The 13,955-nt window shown below is 40.3% G+C and overlaps 1 protein-coding gene and 1 pseudogene across 1 annotated transcript in view; one reads left to right on the top strand and one right to left on the bottom strand.

Annotated features, from left to right (window-relative positions):
* Nucleotides 1-13,955, bottom strand: part of Znrf3 (zinc and ring finger 3) — a 158,662-nt gene that overhangs the window by 67,059 nt on the left and 77,648 nt on the right. The gene's annotated exons all lie outside the window — the stretch shown is intronic.
* LOC125410402 (anaphase-promoting complex subunit 10 pseudogene) lies at nucleotides 8,188-8,602 on the top strand (annotated as a pseudogene).

Here is a 13,955-nt window from a genome sequence, read left to right as displayed (position 1 = left end):
TGGAGCTTTTCAATTGGCTAGAATGGCTGGCCAGGATGTCTCAGGGATCTTCCTGTCTCTGCCTATACAGTGCTGGAATTATAGGTGTATACCATCATGCTTGGTTTTCACACGGTAATAGGGATTGAATTCAAGACCTCATGTTTGCACAACAAGCACTTTACAGACTGAGCCATGTCTCCAGACCCTATAAATATATTTTATGACTTCTTTCTCTCTACCTTGAAAGTAATGATTGTCTAAGATAGAAGCCATCTGATAAGAGGTAGGAGAGAAAGAATCTCATATAAATGCCAATTTAAATTGCTATGAAATATTATAAATCTAACACAAAGCAATTATAAATGAAACTCACCAAGACAGTATCCTGTTTGGTTTCTAGATCTTACGGTCACATTAACTTATCCATGAGGGTCTAGAGACACATTCAGGATTTTATGATAAATGGAAATGTGGTAAACTATCAGTATAATTAGCAGGCTAGTTATAAAAGTCTGGAAACAACAGAAATTCCAAAGTCTATGCTCATAGTTCTAGCACTGACTATTATATCAGGCTATTCTGCAGTAATTTCTTCCCCGGTTCCTTAAGACCCAGGAAGCTCATTAAAACTCAGAAGTTCTAGGGCTGGAGATTTGGTTCAGTGGTTAGGTTACTTGGTGCTCCTGAAAAGGATCAGGATTTAGTTCTCAGCATCCACACAGCAGTACCCAATTATTCTCAACACCAGTTCCTGGGGATCAAGATCCTCTTCTGATCTCTGTGGACATGCACACAGTGCACAGACATACAAGCAAAATAAACATACATACACACAAAATAAAAACAAATCTTCAAAATAAAAGAAAGACTCCAAGGTTTTAAAGGTAAGATCATTAAGATTCAGGAAGCCAACGTTAACATCTCAGGAAGTCCATGAAATTAACCAGATGTACAAGGCAACTCCCTCTCCAAGCTTATGTAAGTCATAAAGGCTATCAAGCTGCCTGTAAGAATACCCTCTGACCTGGTGAGTTGCCTGGAAGTCAAGCAGTGTGCTCCAGGATTCCAACTTTTGGCAGTCATTATCCGTGCTGGGATGGTTTTGGTAATGCAGCTGTCTTTAAGTCATTCCTGCTCCAGTAAGTGGCCCCAATAAACTCAGTGGTTTGCCAACATGGACCTAAGTGGCATTTGTACTTTGGTCTGTCCCTGATTCCCTATCTGGGGTGAGCAGACATTTGTTTAAGACTCTCCAAGGAATAGAGCAACATACCACAGGCTCCAGAACCCAAGAGCAATCCAGAAAGAGAAAATTCTCATATAAAATTTACCAAGTTATAAGCCTAGCATTATATGGGCTAAGTCCCCCTTTTAATATTTATTTTTTATTTACATGTGTACAAGTGGTTTGCTAGCATGTACATCTGTGCACCTGGTATGTGCTTAGTCTCCTCAGAGGTCATAAGAGGGAATCAGATCCCTTAGAACTGGAGTTACAGATAATTGTGAGCTATCTTGTGGGTACTGGGAGTTAAACTCAGGTCCTTTAGAAGAGCATCTAATGATCTTAACTGCTGATCCATCTCTCCAGTCTGAGATCTTAACTGCTGATCCATCTCTCCAGTGCTAAACTCTTAAATTGAAGAAATGTCTTTAGATTAGTATTAAGCACCTTGTAGGACCAGGAATAGTAGCACACACCTTTAATCCCAGCACTTGGGAAGTAGAGGTAGGTGGATCTCTGTGAGTTTGAGGCCAGTCTGGTCTACATAGTGAGTTCTAAGACTGCCAGGGCTCCATCTATTATAATGAGACCCTGCTTGGGAAACACAAAACAAACTTCTGGGTTCCACAATAGAATCCAGTATAGAAAATAAAACCCCAAAGACATCCATATTCTAACCTGAGACATATGAATTTACCTCACAAAGTAAAACACTCTGGCAGATGTGACTAAGCATGATGAAATGGAAGTTTCCTGGACTCTCTAGGTAGGTCAGTATAACAAGAACATTGTTATTCTAAGTCAATAGACCTGTAATAACTTGTAGCAGCAAATAGAAAGCTAATGCATATTATTTCTTACTTATTTATGGATGAAAACAAAAGCTCAAGGTAAATTTCCAAGATAACCTAGGCAAGCAAGTATACCCAGTCCAATGAATTCCATCTGGGACTCAGGATCTACATTTGTAAACTGAAATTCTACAGAAGGCCAGTTTCTTTTCTCTCTTTTCCTCTTCATGTATGTGAGTGTATGTGCACATGCACCCAACCAATGAATTCAAAAGTTGTATGCTCTTACCCATTCAGACATGCCAAGGCTGCAGGTTTTCCCTTTAAAATTTCCTTACCCCGAAGCCTCGGGGTTGGCTTCCCCCACCCGCTGCGTCAGTGTGTTGGATTATGGTCCAAGTTAGCTAACTTGTAATCAATAAGCCCCAGTGTGTTTGCATCGGACACTGGCTCTGTGGTGGCACAACACGCCAAAACAAATTTATTTATTTATTTATTTGTTTGTTTGTTCGTTTGCTCACTTTGTTTGTTTATTCATTCATTATAAGTCTGGAACAGTCTTGCTGAGTTTCCCAAGCTGGTCATGAACTTGTTATCCTTCTGCCTCATATTCTAAATATCTGAGATTGCAAGCATACACTACCATGTCCAGCTATTAAAATGGGGGGGGGGGTTAATAGCTGTTAAATCCACAATTTTTTACTCTGCTCCTACGACTACTTTGTGTTCAATCAATATAACCACACTGTTCCATGAAAAACATTTTGAGAGCACACTGGGAGGGAGAACATACACATACTGAGAGACTAAATTTGATACAAGACAAAGTTAAATGGCCTCAAATACTAAAGAATCAACCATGACTCAAGAGGAAAAGAACACACACACACACACACACACACACACACACACACACACAGAGAGAGAGAGAGAGAGAGAGAGAGAGAGATCAGGGAGAGGAGGGTATAATAAGAATGGGAACGAAGAGCATCAGAAGCCAAGGTTGGAACGTAACAACTTGACTCACTACAGCCAACATAAAAATAGGAGCCTAACACTAAGGATAGTGTGACAAGAAAGAACATGTATCTACAAATATCAAGCATACCCAAAGGTCCCTAAGGTTCTGTCAGGCAAGCACTCTAGAAAATACTTCCAACTAGGCTGGCTGGATCTCCCCTCCTTTCACTCTTCTGTAAGACTCCTTATCAGAGTTTCTTGCTGACACTGGGGCAACTGTTGGCAGCTCAATATATCAGCCCTGTCAAGGTTGCCAACTATTAAATAGTATCAAAACCTTCAAAACCAAAACAAACTATTCTAAAGCACTATCAGTTGCCAAGGGCTGTTTACTTCTTTTTGGAATAAAGATGTTATAAAAAAAATTTATCACAGGATTGAAAATCCACCTCATAGCCAGTGAATTCAAAGCCAGCCTGGTCTACACAGTGAGACCCTACCTCCAAAAAACAGGAGGCAGGGGGATGACATCAAAGACCACCACCTACCTCACCATCCTTGCCACTTTCCCACCTTCATCTCAGCTCCTACTCTTATTTACTTCCCCAAATAGTTAACCCTGCAAATTCAATCTTAGCTAGTACAGTTAATCAATATAACTATCCATTTACTCATATCCTAGAGATAATATTGTAGAATTCAGGCTGCTGTCAGTTTGCTTCTGACAATAATATCAGCTTTCAGAAATGCCTGTTGTCCCACACCTACAACCATTTGCATCACAGGGTTCCATTTAATCCAAAAGGTCCAAGTTACAAGGTCAGGAAAATGTTTCTTTGGTAAGTAGAAATAGTCATACACTGAAAATATGCACTAGTAAGCTGACCTGATGCAAAAGATGTCATCCCCCTGCCTCCTGTTTTTTGTCAGCACTTACAAGCACCGACAGCTCATCCAAAGGTCCTGAGTTCAATTCCCAGCAATGACAAGGTTGCTCACAACCATCTACAGTGGGATCTGATGCCCTCTTCTGGTATGCAGGCATACATGCAGATAGAGCACTCATATATATAAAGTAAACAAATCTTAAAAAAAATAAGTCAGGTGGTGGTAGTGCAAGCCTTTAATCCCAGTACTTGGGAGGCAGAGGCAGGCGGATCTCTGTGAATTTGAGGCCAGCCTGGTCTACAGAGTGAGTTCCAGGACAGCCAAGGCTGTTACACAGAGAAACGCTGTCTCGAGAAATCAAAAAATAAAATATAAATAAATAAATAAATAAGCACAAGGATAAAACAAAGTCTGATCAGTCTTTAACTCTGATCCTGTGCTATAGGAAAAGTAACTTGGGATGTACAATATGGCATGAGTCAAAAAAGAAAGAACACTGCCTGTCTTTTATCAGGACTGTTACTATTGCCAAAGCCTTAAAGGGATACAACAGTTAAATGAAATGTGATGCAAACAAATAGCACAGTAGATGCTCAATAACTAAGTCCTCTCTTTTTCTAAATCTGTCACGCTCACTTTTACTTTATACCTTTGCCAAGAACAATCTGCTCTTCAAGACCAGCTTCAATGAATTGAATGCACTCACAGAACTAAGTTGCTTTGATAGCAAACACTTCCATTGTGTGTACAGGGCCTTTTATTGCCCATACCTCACTCTTCCACCCAACACCTAATATGAACATCTGCTTCTAGAACAGTATTACTTTACTCAGAGGTTCCAATCATCTTACTGTTAGTCTTGACATCAGCTGGTGCTCAAAACATGGCTGCTGGCTGGACAAAGCCTTTAGCCTCTCTATCAGGCTACCTGCTTTGTTTTTGGAACACCATTGGGGTTTCTGCTCAGCTAATGGAGGGACGAAGGCAAATAAATCAGGATTTAACCAAACTAGTGAATGAATTTTAAAGGATTAGTTCTACTAAGTGTTGATCTCCAATTCATCAAAGTCATTTTCAAGACAAAAAGACTCACTAATACTGGTATTGGCACAAGAAGCTAATACTTCCCAGAGAACACAACCCTGCTGCCCTTCACCCATGCAGGCTGGTAACTATATCTTAAAAGGTCAGTGAATGGGGAAGGAAAATAGAAAATGACCCCACCCCAAAGAAAGTTCCACACGTCTACAATTTTCCTACTTATGTCTAATCCACAAAATCACTGTCAGCAACAACAAAAGTGAGGAAATAAAGCCAAGAACAGGTAGGAATAAGATCCAGGTACAAGGATTCCAACAGAAATAAGGGGAAATCTCAAAATGAAGGCCCAGAGGGTGATAGCTGAAGGAAAGTCAAAACAACAACAACAACAACAACAAAACCTGAATTACTACCAAATGGGTTTGTGGTACTGAGGAATTTTACAGTTCTGAAAAAGAGAATGAAATGTGGAAAGTAGTGTAACTAAGGGTAAGATTAACTGATGGCAAGAAGAGAAAAATGACAACACAGCTCTTTATTCCAGAGAAAGCCAGAACTTACACCTAGACCTGCAGATCCAGCTGAGAATACTGTATCACCATGATAGTCTGATGCAAGCAACAATTATGAAGTGACTAGACTGAAAAATGGAGGCTGGGTGGTGGTGGTGCACACCTTTAATCCCAGCACTCAGGAGGCAGGGCAGGCATCTATGTGAGTTCGAGGCCAGTCTGGTCTACAAAGCTAGTTACAGGACAGCCTCCAAAGCTACACAGAGAAACCCTGTCTCGAAAAACCAAAAAGAAAAATGGAAAAACTGGTTTATGCTAGAATATGAAAATAGACCTTCAGATTTCTCAGGGCCAAGTGAGATTGATTATATCATAGTTTCATTGTTTTGTTAATGGACAAAGAATCCAAAGGAACCCCTAAGCCAAAGAGAATGTGATGCTAGGCATAAGTATCTGGAAAGAATTGTTCCCTTGAGATGTTCCACAAGCCAAGCTCTGAAACCAAGAGCAGCTTTTTCAGAAGCTTTTCACACAAACTACTTGAGACACCGGCATAGTTTCCTAACATCTCAGTGGAAGAGTCGAAGTCGGGACTAGCCATGCTTTTGCCCAAGGTTATACCACCTGTACACTTCAAAGTTTACAGTAACTTCAAAAGAACCCACTTGCTTGCAAGTGAGTGACTGCTACACAGGAGCCATGTGCTATACTATCAGGAGGACAAGCTAACTCACTCTATAAAATTAACTCATCCAAGAGTTCCTGGGGATTTAAAAGGGAGATTTCCCTCCTTTTGTCTTCTGTCCTCTACATATGGCCCAGGATGTAAGATGTCCCTATGGTATAGAGCCTCGTGTCACAGTTCAGACAAGTATGGTGGCTAAAATCAAGGCTAATTTATGTGAAGGGACAGGATAAAAGTCCACCTACTCTTCTCTTGAGTCATAAGATCTTTACCCCCCTTTTCTATGTATAAAAAAGAATACACAATTCCCTTTCAAAAAAAATTTTTTAAAGCTCTGTGTGTGTGTGTGTGTGTGTGTGTGTGTGCAAGTATGGCAAGTATGTATGAAGAGGTCAGAGGACAACCTCAGGTATCAGTACTTGTTTGAGATAAGGCCTTTTGCTCTTTATTATTGCACAAGACAGGCTTGCAGGTCTCAAGATTTTGAGGAGTATCCACTTTCCACAGCCTAGCTTAACAACCAAGTGCTAGGATTACAGACTTGCAGTACTGTGCCCATCTTCTGGGGATCCACACTTAGGTTCTCATGCTTGCTGACCATGCTTTACACACTGAGCCGTCTACAATGTTAGAATCTTGTCTTGAAATGGATGCCTCTCTAGCTCTTTGAATGGTCTAAACCATTTTTTTTTTCCTGGAATCTAGAATCCAGGAGAACCTAAATACAGTTTCTTTTCTTCCTGTTGTCATAGTTATTGGGGCAACTGTAATAAGGATGGGAACTTACCCAGACACAGAAAAGGAGCTGATAGCTCTATGTGTGAAGGCTTCCAACTGGGAATGGTCTTATGATTAAACCAACACTTCTCTACACCAGACATAAGTTTTCTAAATGCTCAGCTGGAGTCTCTGCCAATAAGCATTGCCTTTTAGAGAAAAAACAAAAATGCCTTTTGATGTGGGATCCCCCTCTGTATGCTGTGATTACCACTGATTAATAAAGAAACTGCTTTGGATCTATCTATACCAGGGCAGAACAGAAGTAGGTGGCGAAAACTAAACTGAATGCTGGGAGGAAGAAGGCAGAGTCAGGAGACACTATGTAGCCCCAAGTTAGTTACACTTAGGATGTAACTTTACTGGCAAGCCACAGTCACGTGGTGATACACAAATTAATGGAGAAGGGCTAGTTTAGGATATAAGAGTTAGCCAAAAAATATGCTTAAGCTATTGGCCAAACAGTATTGCAAATAATATGGTTTTTGTGCGATTATTTTGGGCATCCGGGAACTAACTAACAATAGTCTTTATTCTACATGGTTCCTCTGTACGAAAAGAAGATAATGAAAGTTGGTGGTGGTGGCACATGCCTTTAATCCCAGCACTCGGGAGGCAGAGACAGGCAGATTTCTGTGAGTTAGAGGCCAGACTGGTTTACACAGCTAATTCCAAAGCTACAAAGAAATCTGTCTCAAAAAACAAACAAACAAGCAAACAAAAAACAAAAGAATTAAAGAAAGTTAATAAGTACAACCTGTGCTATTTCTAAGTCACAGTCAAAGTGGGGATGCAGCTTAGTGTAAGACTACTGACCTAGTAGCATGTTGGACACTGGGGTTTGATCCTTAACACTGAAAATAGAACAGAGTGAAGTTGAAATCATATCTGTTTCTAGTAAAACAAACAAACAAACTTTCAAAATTTTGAAAGTTGATGGGTTATGGAATAAGGATAATAGTTTTGACAGAGAGAGAGAGAGAGAGAGAGAGAGAGAGAGAGAGAGAGAGAGAATAGCTCTCAGCGGATGGACAGTGAGAAAAGGCATTTAAGTTTTGAGCCCTCCCCACTGTTATAATGTTTGATAAGGTGTTTGAAAGATTCTAAATTGCATGTATATCTGCTGACATAAGAGGCAACTTAAAAAACCAAAACATAATCCATCTTAACAGCAATATGGCAGAACCAGTAGTAACATGTGTTGTTAAAGAGACACACTCTTCTCTTACAACAAGCATAACAGGAGCCACAGTGCGCAGTGGGAGTAGTGCAGACCTGCAGCAAGCCCTGGAGAATCGAATTGTGGCAGACCAGAATAATTTAAAAATGACCACACTGAATAAAACACCTCCTGGTGCTGATCCTAAGCATTTGGAAAGAACAGCGACAGTAAGGAAAATTGGGTCCCAAGCTGTTTGGTCACTCTCATCATGCAAACCAGGGTTTAAAGTGAATCAATTACGAGATGACAATCTAGAAACTTACTGGCAATGTGATGGCTCTCAGCTCATTTAGTGAATATCCAATTCAGCAACTTGAATTGATAGAACCAAATGGCTGGATTCATGTTCCTTTAACTGACAATTATAAGAAGCCAACTCACATGTTCATGATACAGATCACTGTTCTAGCCAATCACCAAAATAGAAGAGACACCCATATGAGACAGATTAAGATATACACACTAGTGGAAGAGAGCGCCATTGAAAAGTTCCATAGATGCACAACCACTGATTTTTGATGTATTGTTCAATATGGTGACTTGAAAAATGGGACAGAAGTGAAATAGACTTTGTTTTACTCTGCCATTGAATATTATATCAAGTATCTTTAGTGATAAAGCATGTTATTTTACAATTTTATATACATTTAAAACATTTTAATTTAGATAAATAATTTTTGGTAATGCCTGCTTTCCTTATACAATAAAGCTCATATATTTTACATTACAAACAACAACAACAACCAACTCACACACAATGGCCAATGGCCTTCCAGGGGCCACTCCAGGGGCTAAGTGGCCCCAGAAACTACTCCATGTAAACTGGTGAGTCAAATACACTTACAGCACTGGACACACACAGTTACTGCTGCCTGCAAACACTCAGCAAGAAAAACACCAGAATACTAACAGCTCACAGAGGTGACAGTGCTTAGCTCCAATTATTCCAACACTTCAGCTGGTTTGAGAGGATCATCCAACTACAGAAGCATCAAGGGCACGTGGCACAGGTCTAGCTCACATCTAGGGCCATAGGAATCATTTAATTTCCTTTCTCTAACAAAACAGAGACAAAATTACTCAAAACAACAAAACCAAAAAAAGCCTCCAGTTCTTCCTGCTGTCTCCACTTCTTCCTGCTGTATGTCTTCTGGTTGCTGTCAAAATGGACAAGTTCACAAGACTCAGGAAAGTGTGGTCCTGGCTGAATACTACTCTGGACATAAGCTGTCACTGTTAAGTTAAGAACAATGATGGCACCTCATATCATTTCTTCAGCCATGCCTGGGACTTGAAACTGACAGTCACTCTGTGCCCTGTTCTGTGGATATTCTCTTGGATAAAATTCTCACCAACAAGGATGTTTTCAAAGACATCTCTGAAAGGCAAGGCTAAATGGGAGAGCATGGTCAAATTTGAGGATATAAAATGGACAAGAACAAGTAGTTCTTCCAGAAGCTTGTTTTAAAGGGTTTTGTTGCTTGTTTTCATAATTAAAAATTGGGGGCTTTTACTACATGCCTGATAATGTACATCCTCCAATAATTACAATAAAATACAAGAAAACCTTCTTTTTAAAAGGTGGACAAGCAGCACAGGTTTGTGATCCTAGTACTTGATAGGATAAGGCAGGAGGATTGCTACAAATCTTAAGTCACCCTGGGATAATATAAAAAGTTTCCACCAGCCTATAGATGAGACAAGAAAGAAAACACACACACACACACACACACACAGAGAGAGAGAGAGAGAGAGAGAGAGAGAGAGAGAGAGAGAGAGAGAGAGAGAGAGAGAAACAGAGAGAAAGATTTTGCGTAAGATAAAGACTATTGACTCTTGTTTTTGGGGTTTCTTTATAAGTACCTAATAGGGTATAATTTCCCCAGTTTTTTATTTGTTTGTTTTGTTTTGATTTTTCAAGACAGGCTTTCTTTGTAGCTTTGGAGCCTGTCCTGGAAATAGCTCTTGTAGACCAGGCTGGCCTCGAACTCACAGAGATCCACCAGCCTCTGCCTCCAAGTGCTGGGATTAAAGGTGTGCACCAACATCGTCTGACCCCAGTTTTTTGTTATCTTAAATGGTGGGATTTTTTTTTGTTTGCTTTTTGCTTTTTTTTTTTTTTTTTTTTTTTTTTGAGACAGGGTTTCTCAGTAGCTATGGAGCCAGTGCTGGAACTCGTTCTGTAGACCAGGCTAGCCTTGAATTCACAGAGATCCACCTGCCTATGCCTCCAAGTGCTGGGATTAAAGGAATGAGCCACCACCACCTGGCTTTAAGTGGTTTTCGGAATACAAAGGAAAGAAGCCCTCAAGTGGCAGGCAGGTCCACTGCTTCTAAATCAGAACTGTAAATTATTTTTAATTTCCATAAAGTCTCTTTAATCAGAAAAACAGAAACTAAAATAAGAATAAGCATTCAGCATCAATAGCTAAGGAAGAGAAGGGTATTCATTCTGAATGGTCCTGAGAGTCAGGACTTAGAATGTGAACAGGAATCCACACAGAAACCCTCACTGTGCTGTGAGCAGGTTGTGGGACAGGCATGGCCAATGTACCCTGGGACAGGTCCCAGCTCTTCTGCTTCCAATGAACCTAGATATGAGCTAGGTTGGTCTAGGGTAGGTCCTGGTTCTCTAGAGCTCACTGGACTGGCTGGTCCTGAACTCCATGTCTCTGCCTCCCAAGTACAGGGATTAGAGGCGTGTGCCACTGGCACACCTGGCCAAAATTAGTAACTTTTGAGCTATAAAAGATACTATCACCTTCCTTTCCATGTCTCTCCCGAAGAGGAAGTTTCTGCCTCTCTCCTTTCTCCCCTTCCCCCATCGCTGTTTCTCTTTCTCTCTCTGCCCCTCTCTGCTCTTCCCTCCCATAACCCACTAAATAAATACCCACTTTCTCTGAAAAGAAAAATCACTTCTGTGCTCTGCATACAATCTCCACGCACTGTGCATATCTATATATCTGGCAAAACATCCATACCTAAAATACTGAAGTAGTTTTTATAATTCAATAATAAAAAAGCAAATTATCTAATTAAATATAGGAAAAGGTTCTGAATATACCCACAGAAGATATATAAATGCTTATCAATAAGCACATAAAAAGATACTCATCACTATCCCGAAAGAAGACAAGTCAAAAACCACAATCAAATACCATTTCATACCAGCTATAGTGGGTATCATTTTTTTTTAAAAAAAATGAGAATTAACAAGCATTTAGGACTGAAGAAATGGTTCAGGAGTTAAGAGCACTGGCTGCTCTTGCAGATGACCCAGGTTTGATTTCCAGCACTGACATGAAGGCTCAAAACCACCCGGAACTTAGTTCCAGAGGAGTAGATGGCCTCTTCAAGCACCAGGCATGCACATGGTGCAAAGACTAAATACCATGTACTTTTAATAAAAGAATAATACCACTCCTCCAAAAACAAAAACAAACAAACAAAAAACCACCAAGCACTAGTTTGAATATGGCAAAATTAGAAAGCTTACACACTGCTGGTAAAAATGAAGAATTGAGACTGAAGAAATGGCACAGTAGTTAACAGCACTCACTGCTCTTTCCAAGGACCTGAGCTCCATTTCTAGAACCCACATGGCTTACAACCATCTTTACCTCTAGTTCTAGCCCTCTTCTGACCTTTGGGAGGCACCATGCACATACACAGTGCACAAACATACATGGAGCAAACACTCATACATATAAAATAAAAAATAATTAGGGCTGAAGAGATGGCTCAGCGGCTAAGAGCACTGTCCGCTCTTCCAGAGGACCCAGGTTCAATCCCCAGCAACCACAAAGCAGCTCACAACTGTCTGTAACTTCAGTTCCAGGGGACCTGACACTCTCACACAGACATATCCAAAAAGCCCTACTTATCTTGGAACTCACAACATAGACCAAGCTGGCCTCTGCCTCCCAAGTGCTGAGACTAAAAGTGTGGGAATCCACACCTATCTAAACACAAAATCTTATAAGTGAATGTGTTGAAGATTATTCATAAAAGTATATATATATATATATATATATCAAAAGGTATATATACTCAAGTCTACCAACTGATAAACTATTAAGCAAAATGTAGTATATACACACATTGGGATTATTGTTCAGTCTTAGAAAGAGACAGAAAGCATTAGGGACATGCTCCAACCTGATAAACCTCAACATCATGCTGCGTGAAAGAAGTCAGGCACAAGAATCCATATTACACAACAGTCCAGAATAAGGAACTCCACAAGTATAAAATTGATGTTTGTTTAGAACTGGAGTACAGGAATAAAAAAGCATGTGCCACAATGCCTGACAGGATTTATTTTATTAATTAATTATGTGTTTATTGTTTTTTGAGACAGGGTTTCTCTGTGTAGCTCTGGCTGCCCTGGATTGTTCTGTAGATCAGACTGGCCTCAAACTCATGGAGATCTGGTTGCCTCTGCCTCCTAAGTGCTGGGATTAAAGGCATGCACCACCACTGCCAGGCTTATATTTTGAGACAAGGTTTCACTGTATAGCATTTGCCATCCTGGAACTATGTAGACTAGGCTGGCCTTGAACACAGCGCACACCCTTTCTTTGTCTTCCAAGTACTTTAAAGTGGATTAGAGGCACCACCATGTCTGGCATGGGTTTTTTTTTTTTTTTTTGAGGTGATTAAAGTGTTGCAAAATGGATGATGGTGAAGAATATATAACTCTATAATATAATAAAAAAAACCATGGAACTGTACATGTTATATAGATGAACTACATCGTACATGAACTGTATCTCAACAAAGCTGTTTTTAAAGAGTTATTCAAATAAGAACAAGTGGGAAAAATACAGTGGCAGAAGATTCTAATTATCATCAGTGTCAAGTGTGTGTGCGCGCACATGTGCATGGTGTGCACACGCGTGCCTATGGACATGCTCATGTTGTTATAGAATTCTGTTCTCCAGGTATTGAATGGCATAGCACTGATGTTGTCTTGAAATCAGATCTGTTTTGGAATATTTGTTTACACTGTGAAGATGTGTCTTTGTCAGGTACTTTCTGATTGGTTTAATAAAGAGCTGTGTGGCCAATAGCTAGGCAGGAAGAGGTTAGGTGAGACTTCCAGAGACAGAGAGGACTCTGAGAAGAAAGGCAGAGTTGCCAGAGAGGAGACAGGAGGTGCAAGATGGAAGAGAGGTAACACCATGTAGTAGAACATAGATTTAAAAATATGGGTTAGTGCTGGGTGGCGGCGGAGCATGCCTTTAATCCCAGCACTCAGGAGGCTAGTACCAGGACAGGCTCCAAAGCTACAAAAAAATCCTGTCTCAGAAAAAAAAAAAAGAAGGAAAGACAAAATATGGGTTAGCTAGGCATGGTGGCAAACACCTTTAATCCTATCACTTGGGAGACAGAGGGAGGTGGATCTCTGTGAGTTTGAGGCCAGACTAGTTTACAAAGTGAGTTCCAGGACAGTTAGGCTGTTGCTGTTACACAGAAAGATCCTGCCATTAAAAAAAGAATGAATGAATGAATGAATGGTTAATTTAAGTTATAAGAGCTAGTTGAGCTGAACCTAAGCTGAAGGCCAAGCTTTCATAATTAATAATAAGTCTCCTGGTCTGAGTTATGGTACTGTGGGATCCCAGGAGACAGCCATCATCTATCAGGGAATTATCAGCACAAATTAGGGTGATTTCCTGCCCATCCTCACCTCCTGTTACCTACACTGGAGTTGATTCTGCTTATAGAAGGTCTAATCCCAACGAAGAGTAGACTGGTGAGATAATTGGTAAGGCTGGGTCTACTCTGCTTGGTCTTGTTAAATCCACTTCCTAAACCTTAACTTGTTAGCAATGGGATATCCTGAGATTTTAGCAGTGTTTAGTCTATA

Source organism: Myodes glareolus, chromosome 8 (assembly GCF_982192425.1).
Source record: "Myodes glareolus chromosome 8, mMyoGla1.1, whole genome shotgun sequence".
In the NCBI taxonomy this organism is placed as follows: Eukaryota; Metazoa; Chordata; class Mammalia; order Rodentia; family Cricetidae; genus Myodes; species Myodes glareolus.
The sequence above is the reverse complement of the archived record's forward strand: the minus strand, read 5'-3'. Positions and strand labels throughout refer to the sequence as shown.